This window comes from Schistocerca cancellata, chromosome 6, assembly GCF_023864275.1.
Source record: "Schistocerca cancellata isolate TAMUIC-IGC-003103 chromosome 6, iqSchCanc2.1, whole genome shotgun sequence".
Lineage (NCBI taxonomy): Eukaryota > Metazoa > Arthropoda > Insecta > Orthoptera > Acrididae > Schistocerca > Schistocerca cancellata.
The window spans coordinates 376,268,971-376,283,448 of record NC_064631.1 but is presented as its reverse complement, the minus strand read 5'-3'; positions in this window follow the sequence as shown (position 1 = coordinate 376,283,448).

Genomic DNA, 14,478 nt, shown 5'->3' with positions numbered 1-14,478 from the left:
CATCAGGCTTTATTTCATTTTTAAAGAAATATAGAATGTTATTGTTGTCGTTCTGTGTTCTGTATTCCATACAAACTCTTTGAGAAATGCAAGAAAATTCTGCTGCCTTTCATTAACCTGGAGAGTCTCAGTGGAATGCACGAGGGGCACTTCATGCCTCATGTGACTAAACAGCAGTGGACAAAATTCAGAAGTACTATCAGTATCTCGCTTCTACTTGGCACGTACATCAAAGTTGCTTCTTTAACACTGCTTGCTTTTATCAAAAACATTCATCTGAGATTATAATGAAATTAGCGTAACTTTAATATTTATCGAATGTGATGACATGTGGGATCAAAAAAACTGATTACGTCTTCAATACTTTTAAATCTTACGTGTAATTTTAACTGGTACGTCAGTTATAAACAATATGGCAAACAGCCAAATCCCCTTAGATAGCATATCAAATGTTACTGAAATAAACAATAAAGGTGCTACAATTATCAAACACGAGTATGTTCATATTTATTAATTTTGGTAAATGAAATGTAGTTAGTTATGAGGGAGAAAAATTGTATGACTGGCATTGTAGACGAATGAGTTCATATTAAAATCTGGTTTTTTATGTACTCGTTGACAACGAGACTGATATCTTCCCTAGGGACGCTTTTGACAACACCTATGTCGATTGAAACTTATAGTGACATATGCATGTCTTTCCACAGATTTTGATATGTATATATTATTATAATGTAGTTTTATTTACTGCTACCAATTTCAAATCAAAAAATTGACTGCGAAAAAATACCCAGTCCATAAATGAAGCAGATAAACGTAAGAAGCGTCAAATAATAAATAGTGCGATTCTACTGCGAGAAAAACGAGGAAAATGTTTAACTGTCTGATAAAACAAAATAAGAGTTTCACTCAAACATGAATGAATCGTAGCAGCTTATGAAGCATGAGCATGACCACAGGAAACATATTATTATTACAGAATACATGACTCACCTCCCTTAATGTACGACCGAGTGCTTCCTCTTGCAACACAGCCACAGATGACTGGTAACTGTTGAGTTTTGCAGGGCCGTATAACTGTGAATGCAGCTTCGGCGAGCCTTTGAGGGGGGCAGTCAGCCTCACGGTCTACAGGATTAGTGTCGGCACCGAGGTCCTTCTGCGAATTGGCGACAGACGACACGGAGGTGCGTGTCCGGTCGGGGATACTTCCGCTCACCAGCTAACACAAACACCTACCACTACGAAGGTGGGTGGCGATTTTGAAACCTGATGGAAAGCCGACCAGGATGGGGAGGTAGGCGAGTCGTCACTGCCAATGAACTTTTAAGTGCTAAATTATTTCTCAGTAAGATAATCAGGTAGTGCCGAAAGTGTACATGGTGCGTTCAGCATGACTTGTTCTACGTCGCTCTCGTAAGGCCTCGTGCTTCAAAATCCTCACCCCCAAACGTTTGGACAAGTCGTAATTGCCCTGACCTGACGAGAGTACAATGAAGCCAAAAGGATCTATGTTCCTTCAAAACCTCAAATCTACTAACAAATTGTCGACTCAGCGGAGATAAAAGAATAAGGCAAAAAAATCTGATATGGCAATTACCATAGCAAAATTAATGAGACCAGTAATATTAACAACGAATCCTGTTTATAAGTATATGTGAATATTGTTATTAAATAGGTCTAATATCACTTTCTGGGTACTTTGTTAAAGTAATATTTTGCAGCTGTTGCCGTAAGCTAATATAACAAATAAATAATATTTAGTTACCGTGAATATGGAGTATACGTTTACTCACCCAATTAAACAAAAAATATGTCAACTGGATCTGAGCACAGTCGCACTTTATCCATTTGTAGGAAGATGATGCCAGAACTGGTTTGCGAGGTTATGTGCTCTCGTGCTCTGATAAAAATGTTCATAGAGTAAGGAGGTTCAGAGCTTAGCACTGCCAAAAATCAACCATAAATTAGTAGTAGTAGTAGTAGTAGTAGTAGTAGTAGCAGTAGTAGTAGTATTTTTCAAACGTTGTTCTAAAAAGATAACAGCGGCCGCGGCGCACATTCTGTTTCGAGCAGACTGCACATCTACGCCATAGTCTGCGTTTCTTGTACTGGTCCCTTGGAGTGACATGAGGAAAGTGCCTCCCAGGAAAGCGAAGAGGATTCTCGTCATCAGAGCGTCTTCCTTCGCTATCTCTTCTCCTTCTGTAGCAAATTTTTCCACTATTTCTCGTACCAGACTGGCCGCGGCGCAGCGTTATTTTTTCAGAGGGTGGTGCGGCGCTCCGTCACGTCATCGTCGGGGCGGCCTTTGGAATTTGCACCCCCCCCCCCCCCCCCTTGCTCTTGCGTCCCTGGCGGGGGCCACTCCTGCCAACGCCTACCTTCGTAGGAACTGTTCATCAAAGAACGAAGAAAAAGAGCCAACAGTGCGAATTGAACAATGGAACAATGAGAGTCCATAAATATGCTATTCTTCAAGTAAATTACTTTGTACCATATGCGGTACTTTTTCCCTTAAACTTCAACCGCACTACGTGATTTAGAAGTAACAGTAGTGCTTCTAAAATACTACAAAATTGAGTTATTAATTACAATTTCGATACGATGTACCTGCTATCGTGCACTCCAATATATCAAACGTATTTAAACACGGGTTTTGGAAGTCTTTTGGTAACTGGAAAACTGAAATTAATTAATTTAAATTTAAAAGAAGGCACGAAATGTTAGAACTTAAGAGATTAATTCATCCATAGCAAAAACGTATAGTCCTTCCCTTTTAAATTTTGATGTTGCCCACTTTTACTCCAGTTCCTAACTGACTGTAACTCAAACTGAAAGCTTTGCCTAAAACCCCTTTTCCTAACAACTTCGATCGTAACGTTTTTATGAAAAGCTGCTGGTACCGTAGGTGTCAGACAGCCTGCTTGGACATGATTTTTTTCTGAAAACAAGGTGAAGAATAACAGGAATGAGCGCATATTTTTGTGCATGTTTCACTGTCTTACAATCATTTGCTGAAGCTATTTAGATAACGACCATTAGCTTGTACAAGGCAGACATTCTGCAAGCTGTTTACTTTGTATCTTTTGCGTCAAAGCACCATTAAAAACTCTTACAGGCCTCTAATTTTGAGTGTCCCGTCATTCCTCGCCGATGTCCGGCTGTATAATAATATTATTCGCCTGAAGGGGAATGTAGTCAATGCACGAGAAATTATGATGGCTGGTAAGAGTGTTAGTGTGTTCTGGTCCAGGAAGCGCCTAATACCTAAATACGGTCCTCTGTTGATAATGCATTTTTTATATTATTTATGGCTTATTTCCGTAATGTTGTATTCTTTTAGTATTAAATGCATTGTGTCTGTTTCGGGCTGTTACATGTTCGACGCATGAGCTCCCGACAAGGTGGTCAAGAGGGATCTCTCCCCACGCAGCGAGAGGCCGAGCATGTTGCTATACGAGGACAGCCGATGGCTAGCGCCCGAAGTCGTACTGGAAGACGTTGTCATGAATTCTCTGACGTACTATTACGGAAAAAGGAAAGGAATGCGTATTGAGATTGAAAGCTCAAAGTGAATACATTAAACCCTGTGCTAAGATATGCAGGGTGATTTTTTTCCCGTCGTGTACAAACTCTAGTGATTGATCGATGAGAAGATACAGAATAAAAAAGGTCTATGAAATTATGTCCGGAAATGCATGCTATAGACGACTTATTCAATCATACTTTGCGGTTTAATAAGCGCTGTACCATGAGGCCACAGTTACAGTTTGCCTGGTTTCCTTCTAGAGGGTGGTACTGTTTCTCATACGTCATGACCTAGCGCACTCCCCTGTCATGCTAATTGGTAATGTTGTGTCCGATTGACATCTCTTGCTGACTCACCTTGTAGCGGATGTGATACACCGTTGTATACAATGGTTCCGTATTCGATTAGAGAACTTTACTTACGAAAGACAAATGGTAACGGGTGGCGGGCAGCAAGGTTGTATCAAGAGACTATCCCCGTCGACAACAACCACAGCATTCAATGTTTGCAACAGTAGTCTGAGACAGGGTCGTTTCAGCAAGCAGCAAGTCGTGAAGGACGTACCCGAAATGTTCAGACACTAGGCTCGGAGGAAAATGTGATTAACACTATGGAAAGCGATTGCCATGTCAGTGCCAGGCAGTTGGCCTGTCAGTACAGGGTAAGCCAGACGACCGTGTGGAGCATTCTCCAAAACACTTGTTACTACCCTTACCCCTTACAGGGTGTGCAGGACGTACTAGTGACAGGCTTTCTACATCTGGATCAGTTTTGTCACTGGTTTCTGCACCAGCAAACAGCGATTCTGTGATTTGTCGTCCGTCCTATTCACAGATGGGCCACCTTTACGCGGAGTGGTATCTTCTACTTTCATAACAGTCATCACTGGGATAGTATGCAGAACTCCCACGGTATGGTGACAGCGAATCATCAGCATCGGTGCAACCAGAATGTGTGGGGCAGGATAATTGGCGACCGTGTTTTGGGACTGGTCTTCCTCCCACGTCGCCTAGTAGGCTGCAACTAACGGCGCCCCCCCTCCCCCCCAGCTGAAAGAAGTGCGATTGATGACTCTAAGGGTTATGTGGCTAGTACATGATGGTACTGCAGCCCATTTCGCTGTTAACAAACGGACGCATCGCAATCGTGTCTTCGCTGGTCGATGGATCGGACTAGGGGGCCCATTGCATAGTCTACTCGTTCACCGGGTCACAACCCATTCGATTACTGGTCCTGGGGCCATATCAAAAGTATCGTGTTTCGGAGCCCATTCCAGATGTGGAAACTGGGACATGTATTCATGCTGCCTTTGCCACTGTATTCATGCTGCCTTTGACAATGTTCGAATGCAACCCGGCCGATGTGAACGTGTGAGACAGAACATGCTACGGCGCGTACGTGCATGTGTTGAGGCGCATGGAAATTATTTTCAGCACACACTCTAACTGTAGCTGCATTGTACAGGGCGTATTAGACTGCAGTCCCTTTAACAATGTGTGATTGAATAAGCAATCTCTAGCATGGAAACCGCATTTTCGGACATATCTTCTTTAGACAGTTTTTGTACCGTATCCTCTCATCGATCAATCCCTAGAGTTTGTAGACGGTGGAAAAAATCGTCCTGTATATTGCAGCAGACGTTATTGAACGTCTGAGAGTGATGTTGGTACGTGGCGACAAACAATGATTTAACGGTTTTTAATTCGCGATAGCCATATCCGTTCCCTCTGAAGCAAGATGTTAATAGCAATACCACAACACATAACGGCGCTAAGCGACATGTGTAACGGTTACTATTACTGCTAAAATCTGTGCTGCCTGCGTTTCTAATATACAGGAAGATTATAGACGTTGGTGCAACTTGTCTGGGTTTTGATCTTTGTCTTTAGTTCATGCCGAATTGTGTAACAGCTGTCAACGCCTTCTCCTTAATACTAAAGGTATGTAGGCACTGCACTGAACATGTTTACTATGGCTGTAGAAGTCAAATGAAAAGATTTTTAGAAAAGCAGATGGATGTTTGTCACAGTAGATGAAACTCTATCATAATAATAAATTCCGTAAGACGTAGTTATCTCAAAGTGTCCCGGATACTATCAGGTCACAAACCATGGCACATAATGCGCCGCGCTGAAAATTAGTTGTATTCTATGCGAAAATGGTTTACAAAAGTTATATGTTGTTGCGAATAACAATCAGATCAGTTTTGTGACTACACATGCTACTTACTTCCTTCTTGTGTTAGTTATATGGCGTATGATACTTCATATCTTTCAAATAAACTCTTTTATGTGTCCTGAAGTTGTATCTTCTTCGTCCTACATGTAAAGTTCCCGAATACTTAGTGTCTTGACACAAATCTCAGAAAAGAACTGTAACATTCCCTGGCAGCACACACACTATTAATAAAATGAAATGACATTTAATTGTACTATGTACGCCGCTATGAAGCAATTCGTATGTACTGTAATTGTTTAACAAATAAATTTACTTAATTTTGTATAAAGGACATTCGTTATTATTGTAATATTTTCTGTAATAATATTCTCGATGTATTTATGATTGTAATAATTCTATACTCATAATGTAATTACGAAATATGTTAATATCTGCGATGAAAAAAGATGTAAAATAGAGCCATAGAGGAGAATAATGTTGTAGGATTACAAATTAATGGTCAGCAGTAGTATAAAAAGCACCACGTAGTGTGTATTCTTTGTCGTCTTCCTCGAGAGCTGAGAGAGAGAGGAACCTGTGACGTAGCATTTTATGAATGAGTATACTTCTTTTGTCTATATCTATTTTTAGCCGCCATTACAGGAGAAATTACAAAGTAATGTAAGTTTAATAATTGTTGTGCTCTAAATACATTATAATTTATCAAAATTATGTATTACTAATGTAAATTAGCTTGCCCATGTCATCTATAATATTTCCTTAAAGAATTTTCATCATTTTTAGCGATTATCGTTGGTGTTGCTGGGCTGTGCCGTGACCGAACGATTTGCAGCGGCGGCACATTTAAAAAAAATGTTCCGCTAAAAAAAATTAACCAAACCCGTAAATCGGGAGCAGATAAAATTAGCAGTGAATTATGAAATATTTTTCTTTTACAGCGATCCTGAGGCTGACGGAATTTATTACTGGTTTTACATTTGTGCATTCATAGGCGGATAACTAACGTTGAAGCAGTTAATCTGTTGGTTCTTTTAATTTTTAAAGCAAATGACTTAAACGTATAGTGAAGTGTGATTTGTCAATGATAATTAAACGTTCAGGTCGGCTTGGCAATATTTAACCATTTTATGCTAACAGAGACAGTCTTGTGTTCCATAGCTAACGCCGGGAAAGAATTCAGTAAATATTTTAAAAAACCACTGCATTTAGAAAATGTGTGCCGAGGCCGAAATACGTAAAAAAATTTAAGTTATACAATTTTTAACTAAATGTTCTTGATCAGTGAGTATGAATTTATCAGCATGAGAGGGTTGCTAAGGTTCACGTAATTTTAAATGTGCTTGATTCTGTCTAAATGAATTTTTATTACCACACGTAAATAAGGGGTTCTACAACAAAGTTCGTACTGAAAGAGAAAATAACAAAAATATTTAAATCCATTAACATTTTTAATATTTTTTTACATTTTATATATATATATATATATATATATATATAATTTTTTATTTTATTTCATCAAATTGGCGTCCAATAACGTGGGGCTCGAATAAGCAGTGGCCACAAAATACCCATGAGATAATTAGGGAATTATTGTAGTCGAACTTTGTTGTAGAACAATTTTTCATGTATTGTATGTATTGACTAACCAATATTGTGTGGTAATACCTGTATATGATTTTTTTGCATGAGAAAACTATATACCTAGAGGCAAGCTGAAGAAGAGAGCTCATTATATCAATAAATTAATTACCAACCACAATACCAGGGGACAGCTGCACCCAAGATAGATCACCAAAAGGTAAAGCTACAGTGTAGTTGTCCTGTGGGTAGTAAAGTAGCCTCAGTGCGGTGTTCTCGGATCATTAGTGGTGTGCGTGTTGTTAGTGTTCTTTTTTTAAATAACAAGACATTTGAGTAGTTAGTCATCATAGTATATAATAAGTGTGATTCAACAAATGACCATTTCTTGTGTGATTATGTCAGTGAAACTTGAGTGTTAGGATATTTAGTTCAGGTTTTGTTTCTTTTGTTGACTATGGTTAGATTGCGTAGTCAGAAAAATATAAACATGGGTAATGTACAACAGTTAGCAGGCAGTGATACCGAGTTAGAAAGTGGGGCACAAAGTAATGTTAGTGGCGTAGTTCAGGAAGTACAATGTGAGACTCTGGGGGCAGAAGGGCAAGAAATATTGCCACTACCAGCCAGTGGTTCAGTTGAAAGTAGAAATACTGTGCCACCCACAAGCACTAGACACGGACCGGAGAGTGGTGAGGTGTCAGAAGTGCAATCATTAAGAGTTATGTTCGAGTGCATGCTCAATTTCCAAGCTACGTTTATGCATGAACAAGCAGAACGAGAAGCGGAACGTGATGCTAAACAAGCAGAGCGTGATCGATGCCAGCATGAGAGAGACTTGCAGTTAATGCAGTCTTTGGAAGCTATGCAAAATGAGATTGTTAGTTTGAGACAAAACTATGAAACCATACCCAAAGCGGTGCAAGAACTGAGCGGTGCCAGTGTCGTGGGTGAAATCAGTGTACTGGCTAACAGGATGGAAAAATCAGAAATTGACACAAGTCAAGCAATAGAGCACAAAATGTCCGAACAGGCGAACAAAATTGAAAACGAAATTACAAAAAAAATTGACGAGAAGGTGCACGCCGCGACTGAGGCCAAGGTCGTGGGCTCCAGTGCGGAAGTGCAGGACCTAAAAATGGCGGTGCACACTGACATTGCCGGCCGCGGTGGTCTCGCGGTTCTAGGCGCTCAGTCCGGATCCGCGCGACTGCTACAGTCGCAGGTTCGAATCCTGCCTCGGGCATGGATGTGTGTGATGTCCTTAGTTTAGTTAGGTTTAAGTAGTTCTAAGTTCTAGGGGACTGATGACCACAGCAGTTAAGTCCCATACTGCTCAGAGATGACCACAGCAGTTAAGTCCCATACTGCTCAGAACCATTTGAACCACACTGCCATTCCGCTGTGGCAGCGGAATGTCAGCCGTCGTCTTGCGGAGCTGGAAAGCAGCTTGTTGCACGGCGACGCACAGGCATGTGTCACGCCAGCCAGGTCCAACAATGATAAGCATATAAATACAGCAGTGAAAAATTGCGACTGCGAGACAGAACAGGCAACCAATATTAGCGAAACAAATAAATGTCACTCCAAAATAATGATTGAAGAAAGCCTGATAAAAAACCGACAGTTTCAGATCTTTACAACGGAGAAGAAATCTGTTCACCCTGTAGTATTTATCAAGGGATTTAGAAACATTTTGCCTAGCGTTTGGAGTCATACACAGAAAATACAGTTCGTTATGTCTTACATACGAGGAGATGCTGCATTATGGGCAACTGAAGCAGCTGACAGTTGCGACACATATGAGCAATTTGAAAAGGCATTCTTGGCCAAATATTGGTCAACATGTATTCAGGAGAGATTACGGAAAGATGTATATAATCCAGAGCCGTATTCTCCACGATTAGACAATTTGCGAAAATATTTTGAGAAATACATTAATAAGACCCGTTACTGGGACGAGCAGATGTCATCCCGGGATTTGATCAGACTTTTGAAATCATACTTGCCGATACACGTAAAGGAAAAACTTATACACGTACCGGAGAACGACATGGAACATTTCTTGCCTGTTCTGGACTCAACTGACCTGATTCAGGAGGATGTTAAGGCAGCCTCTGAACAGGCTAGAAGTAACGGAAACGGTTACAGAAATGGTCGAAATAAGACGCCTCCACCAAATAATGGAAACGGCGGAGGTAACAATAGGAGACAAGATTATGTACAAAACGGGAATAGAGGTAGAGACCGGAACGGCAATAGTCCGCCGGTGAACAATGTCAGGAAAAGGAGGTTCGATGACCGATATGAAACAGGCCCACCAAGCAATAGTAGATGGAAAAATGTCAGGGGGCCATGGAACACCAATACCTATAACGATGCGAACCGAACTTGGCCACAGAACCAGAGGCCCAGTTCGGACCGGCAAAACAGTGAAAGATATGACAATAACCGACCGCCACCACAAAATGCGCCAATTGCGCAACCGTGGCGGCCGACGCAACACAACTTACACATAGTGGAGGTCAGCGACACAGAGCAGCCACACCCATCCACCAGTAATAATCCAAGAAACTAGACTCAGCCGAGATACGCTCTCCATCGTCGGCTGAGGTTTGGAGTGAGAGCAGCCCAACACAGAACAAAACATCGGGAATCTGTATCCTCAGGTATAATGACGGGGTACAGATGGGACATGAATTAATAACTGAACCACCCACGTGCATAAATGAGCACAAAGACAAAGTAGAAGCGATGATAGAGATCAAAATTAACAATATTGATGTGCAAGCAATCATAGATACAGGTGCTACTGTCAGTGTCATGAGTATGGACTTATTCAGAGTACTGGGCAAAGAAAAGCGTATGCTGACTTTTCCTGTGAACAATTGCAAAGTCACTGGAGCCATCAGGGCACAGCGACAAATAATTAAACTCGAGGTGCGGGTAGAGATGTATATAGAGGGCGAAGCCATAGCGTGCTTGTTCCTGGTAGTAAAGGGTTTAAAGGTAGCCTGCATTTTGGGGGTAGATTTTTTGAGAGAAAGGGACGCAATAATCGACCTTTCTCGGGGAAAATTAAATTTGATGAACACGGGTAGGAGGATAGAATTGCCCATGCTCAGATCTGAAGAGGTACCTGTGCCTAATTGTAATGCTATTAACCTAAAATGTAGGAATCAGTGGATACTACATTTAGACAATCATTCTCTAGGACAAAATCTCTATTATCCAGACGTACAAAGTGATCAATTAAAAGCAAATGTGAACAAAGTATCACAGTCCGAAAATTTGCACTCAGTGCAACAGCAGGATTTGGTACAGTTATTATCTAACTATGCAAATGTATTTTCAGAACGACCAGGAATTGTTAAGGGATGTCAATACAATATCGAGGTGAAGCCTCACAAAACCTACTGTCGAGCCTCATACTCCATTCCTTGGTCCAAGAAGGAAATAGTAGCTAAAGAAATTAGAAAACTGATCGAGTGGGGAATAGTAGAACCGTCTTTGTCCCCTTATAGTAGTCTTTTGGTGGCGGTGGCAAAAGCAGACGGACAGGTACGGTTAGTATTAGATGCAAGAGACATAAACGAAATTATTGTACCTGTCAGGACTCATCCGGAAAACTTAGATGAGCAAATTCAAAAATTTCATGGAGTGCAATATTTAACATCTGTTGATATGAAAAGTTCATTCTGGCAAATCCTGCTCACATCCGAATCGAGGTAATATACTGCATTTATATTCTGGGGAAGGAGCTACCAATTTAGGGTACTACCTTTTGGCCTAAATGTAAGTGCAGGAGTTTTCATAACAGCCCTCGACGCGGTTTTGGGTCCGGATTTGCTGCAAATGGTAACAGTGTATATAGACGATCTGGTGATTGCTACTGTCACCTGGGAGGAGCACGTAGAACTACTGGGTAGAGTCTTAGAAAGGTTTAAGCAAGCGGGAGTAACAGCGAATCTTGAGAAATCCAAATTTGGACGTAATCAGATTAAATTTCTAGGTCACATAATAACACCACAAGGCATCAAATCTGACAGCAAAAAACTTGATGCAATTCGTGGGTTTCCTAGCCCGAGAACTAAGAGACAACTCAAAGCGTTTATAGGTCTTGCATCTTTTTTAGACGGTTTGTTCCAAACCAATTAATGAATAACGAGTCGTTATTGAGCCTGTTGTGTAAAAATGCGCACTGGGTGTGGACAGAAGAATGTCAACGCGCATTTGACGCTATCAAAAACGCCTTGGTGAATGCAAACATACTGCGACACCCAGACATGACAAAAGATTTTTCATAGCGACAGATTCGTGTTCATACGGTCTGGGCGCTTGTTTGTTTCAGTGGGACAGGAGCAGCGACCACACAACAATCAATGTAATCGGTTTTGCCAGCCGCACACTAAACAGCTGTGAGAGAGCATATTCCGCTACCGAGTTAGAGGCTCTTGCAGTGGTTTGGGCGGTAAATAAATTCAACTATTACATCCATGGCAAAGAAATCAAAGTATTCAGTGACCACCAGGCTCTGAGCTATTTAATGTCTTGCAAATTATACCATACCCGCTTGCTAAGATGGAGGTTAGCATTGCAGGAATATAAAATTAAGATTATGTACATAAAAGGACAAGATAATGTTGTAGCTGACGCCTTGTCGAGGCTCCCACTAGGACAATCCTCAGTGTCAAATATTTTGGAACAATCGGAGGAATATCGAATACTCTTAGTACAAGATAAGGTACATAGGAGGGATTTTTTACATATGTGTAAGAATATGTCTACACTGCAGGAAACTGATCCGATTTGGCGAGATGTCATTAGCAAAATTAAAGAAGGTACCAATCTTAAAAGTGTTCAGAACTTCAAAATAATAGATAATATTCTGTATTATAAAACAGGTGTGTCAAATGACCATGGAGTCGTGTGTATACCGCAACAGGCTATCCAAACTGTAGTGTGGCACACGCATTTAGCATGGGGTCACGCTGGGATAGGCAAAACATAAGGATTTTATCCAGATACTGTTACTTTAAGGGAATAAGCCAGCAGACTCGCACCATTATCAGGACTTGTCCTCTGTGCCAGCAAGCTAAGTTTCAAAATAAATCCACAAGGTTAGAACTGCATCCTATAGTGCCTCAGCGGCCACTTCAGTTAGTATCTATAGACATAGCAGGACCCTACCCTCGAGCCAGAGGTGGATTAAAGTACATTTTAGTGGTATATGAACTTTTCTCTAAATACTTAAAAATATACTGCCTTAAATCAGCCACCGCTCGTGGAATAGTTAAATGGTTCGGGAAAGAATATTTTACATAGGTGGGTAAGCCTGAAGCGATAATATCAGATAATGCTTCCTATTTTACAGGTCATACCTGGAAGAACTATTTACACGAACAAGGTATGAAGCACATACTAATATCCCGTTTTCATCCACAAGCAAGTTAAGTAGAAAGAACATTTGGAGAGTTAAATAAATTTTTCAGGTTATACATCGCATATAAGCACACAAGATGGCCAGATCTGATACCAAAATTTTTGGAAATTCACAACGCAACCCCGCATGCCTCTACGGGGTATCCACCAACCGAGATTATAATGAATAATAATAGAGTACTGAATGAGTGGCTGGCACCTTTGCCTAAGGTCCCAGTCATTCCTGAGCCTAAGGAAGAGAGGATAAGGAAAGCAGGGTGCAACCTTACCAAGTGCGCTCAGAAAACGAAAGAAAAATATAATCGGCATGTGACGAATAATCAAAAACTTAGTGTTGGGGACTTGGTGCTCTTACGCAATCATCCAAAGTCCTCGGCATCCTTGAAACAGAATAGCAAGTGGCAATTGGTGTACAATGGACCTTTTAAAATAGTAAGTGTGCCACATGAGTGTAGCTATCTCTTGGCAGATCCCCACTCAGGTAGAGTACGGGGACTCTATCCACGTAAGGATGTGAAAATATTCCTACAGTAGATGACTAATACACTCCTGGAAATGGAAAAAAGAACACATTGACACCGGTGTGTCAGACCCACCATACTTGCTCCGGACACTGCGAGAGGGCTGTACAAGCAATGATCACACGCACGGCACAGTGGACACACCAGGAACCGCGGTGTTGGCCGTCGAATGGCGCTAGCTGCGCAGCATTTGTGCACCGCCGCCGTCAGTGTCAGCCAGTTTGCCGTGGCATACGGAGCTCCATCGCAGTCTTTAACACTGGTAGCATGCCGCGACAGTGTGGACGTGAACCGTATGTGCAGTTGACGGACTTTGAGCGAGGGCGTATAGTGGGCATGCGGGAGGCCGGGTGGACGTACCGCCGAATTGCTCAACACGTGGGGCGTGAGGTCTCCACAGTACATCGATGTTGTCGCCAGTGGTCGGCGGAAGGTGCACGTGCCCGTCGACCTGGGACCGGACCACAGCGACGCACGGATGCACGCCAAGACCGTAGGATCCTACGCAGTGCCGTAGGGGACCGCACCGCCACTTCCCTGCAAATTAGGGACACTGTTGCTCCTGGGGTATCGGCGAGGACCATTCGCAACCGTCTCCATGAAGCTGGGCTACGGTCCCGCACACCGTTAGGCCGTCTTCCGCTCACGCCCCAACATCGTGCAGCCCGCCTCCAGTGGTGTCGCGACAGGCGTGAATGGAGGGACGAATGGAGATGTGTCGTCTTCAGCGATGAGAGTCGCTTCTGCCTTGGTGCCAATGATGGTCGTATGCGTGTTTGGCGCCGTGCAGGTGAGCGCCACAAGCAGGACTGCATACGACCGAGGCACACAGGGCCAACACCCGGCATCATGGTGTGGGGAGCGATCTCCTACACTGGCCGTACACCACTGGTGATCGTCGAGGGGACACTGACTAGTGCACGGTACATCCAAACCGTCATCGAATCCATCGTTCTACCATTCCTAGACCGGCAAGGGAACTTGCTGTTCTAACAGGACAATGCACGTCCGCATGTATCCCGTGCCACCCAACGTGCTCTAGAAGGTGTAAGTCAACTACCCTGGCCAGCAAGATCTCCGGATCTGTCCCCCATTGAGCATGTTTGAGACTGGATGAAGCGTCGTCTCACGCGGTCTGCACGTCCAGCACGAACGCTGGTCCAACTGAGGCGCCAGGTGGAAATGGCATGGCAAGCCGTTATACAGGACTACATTCAGCATCTCTAC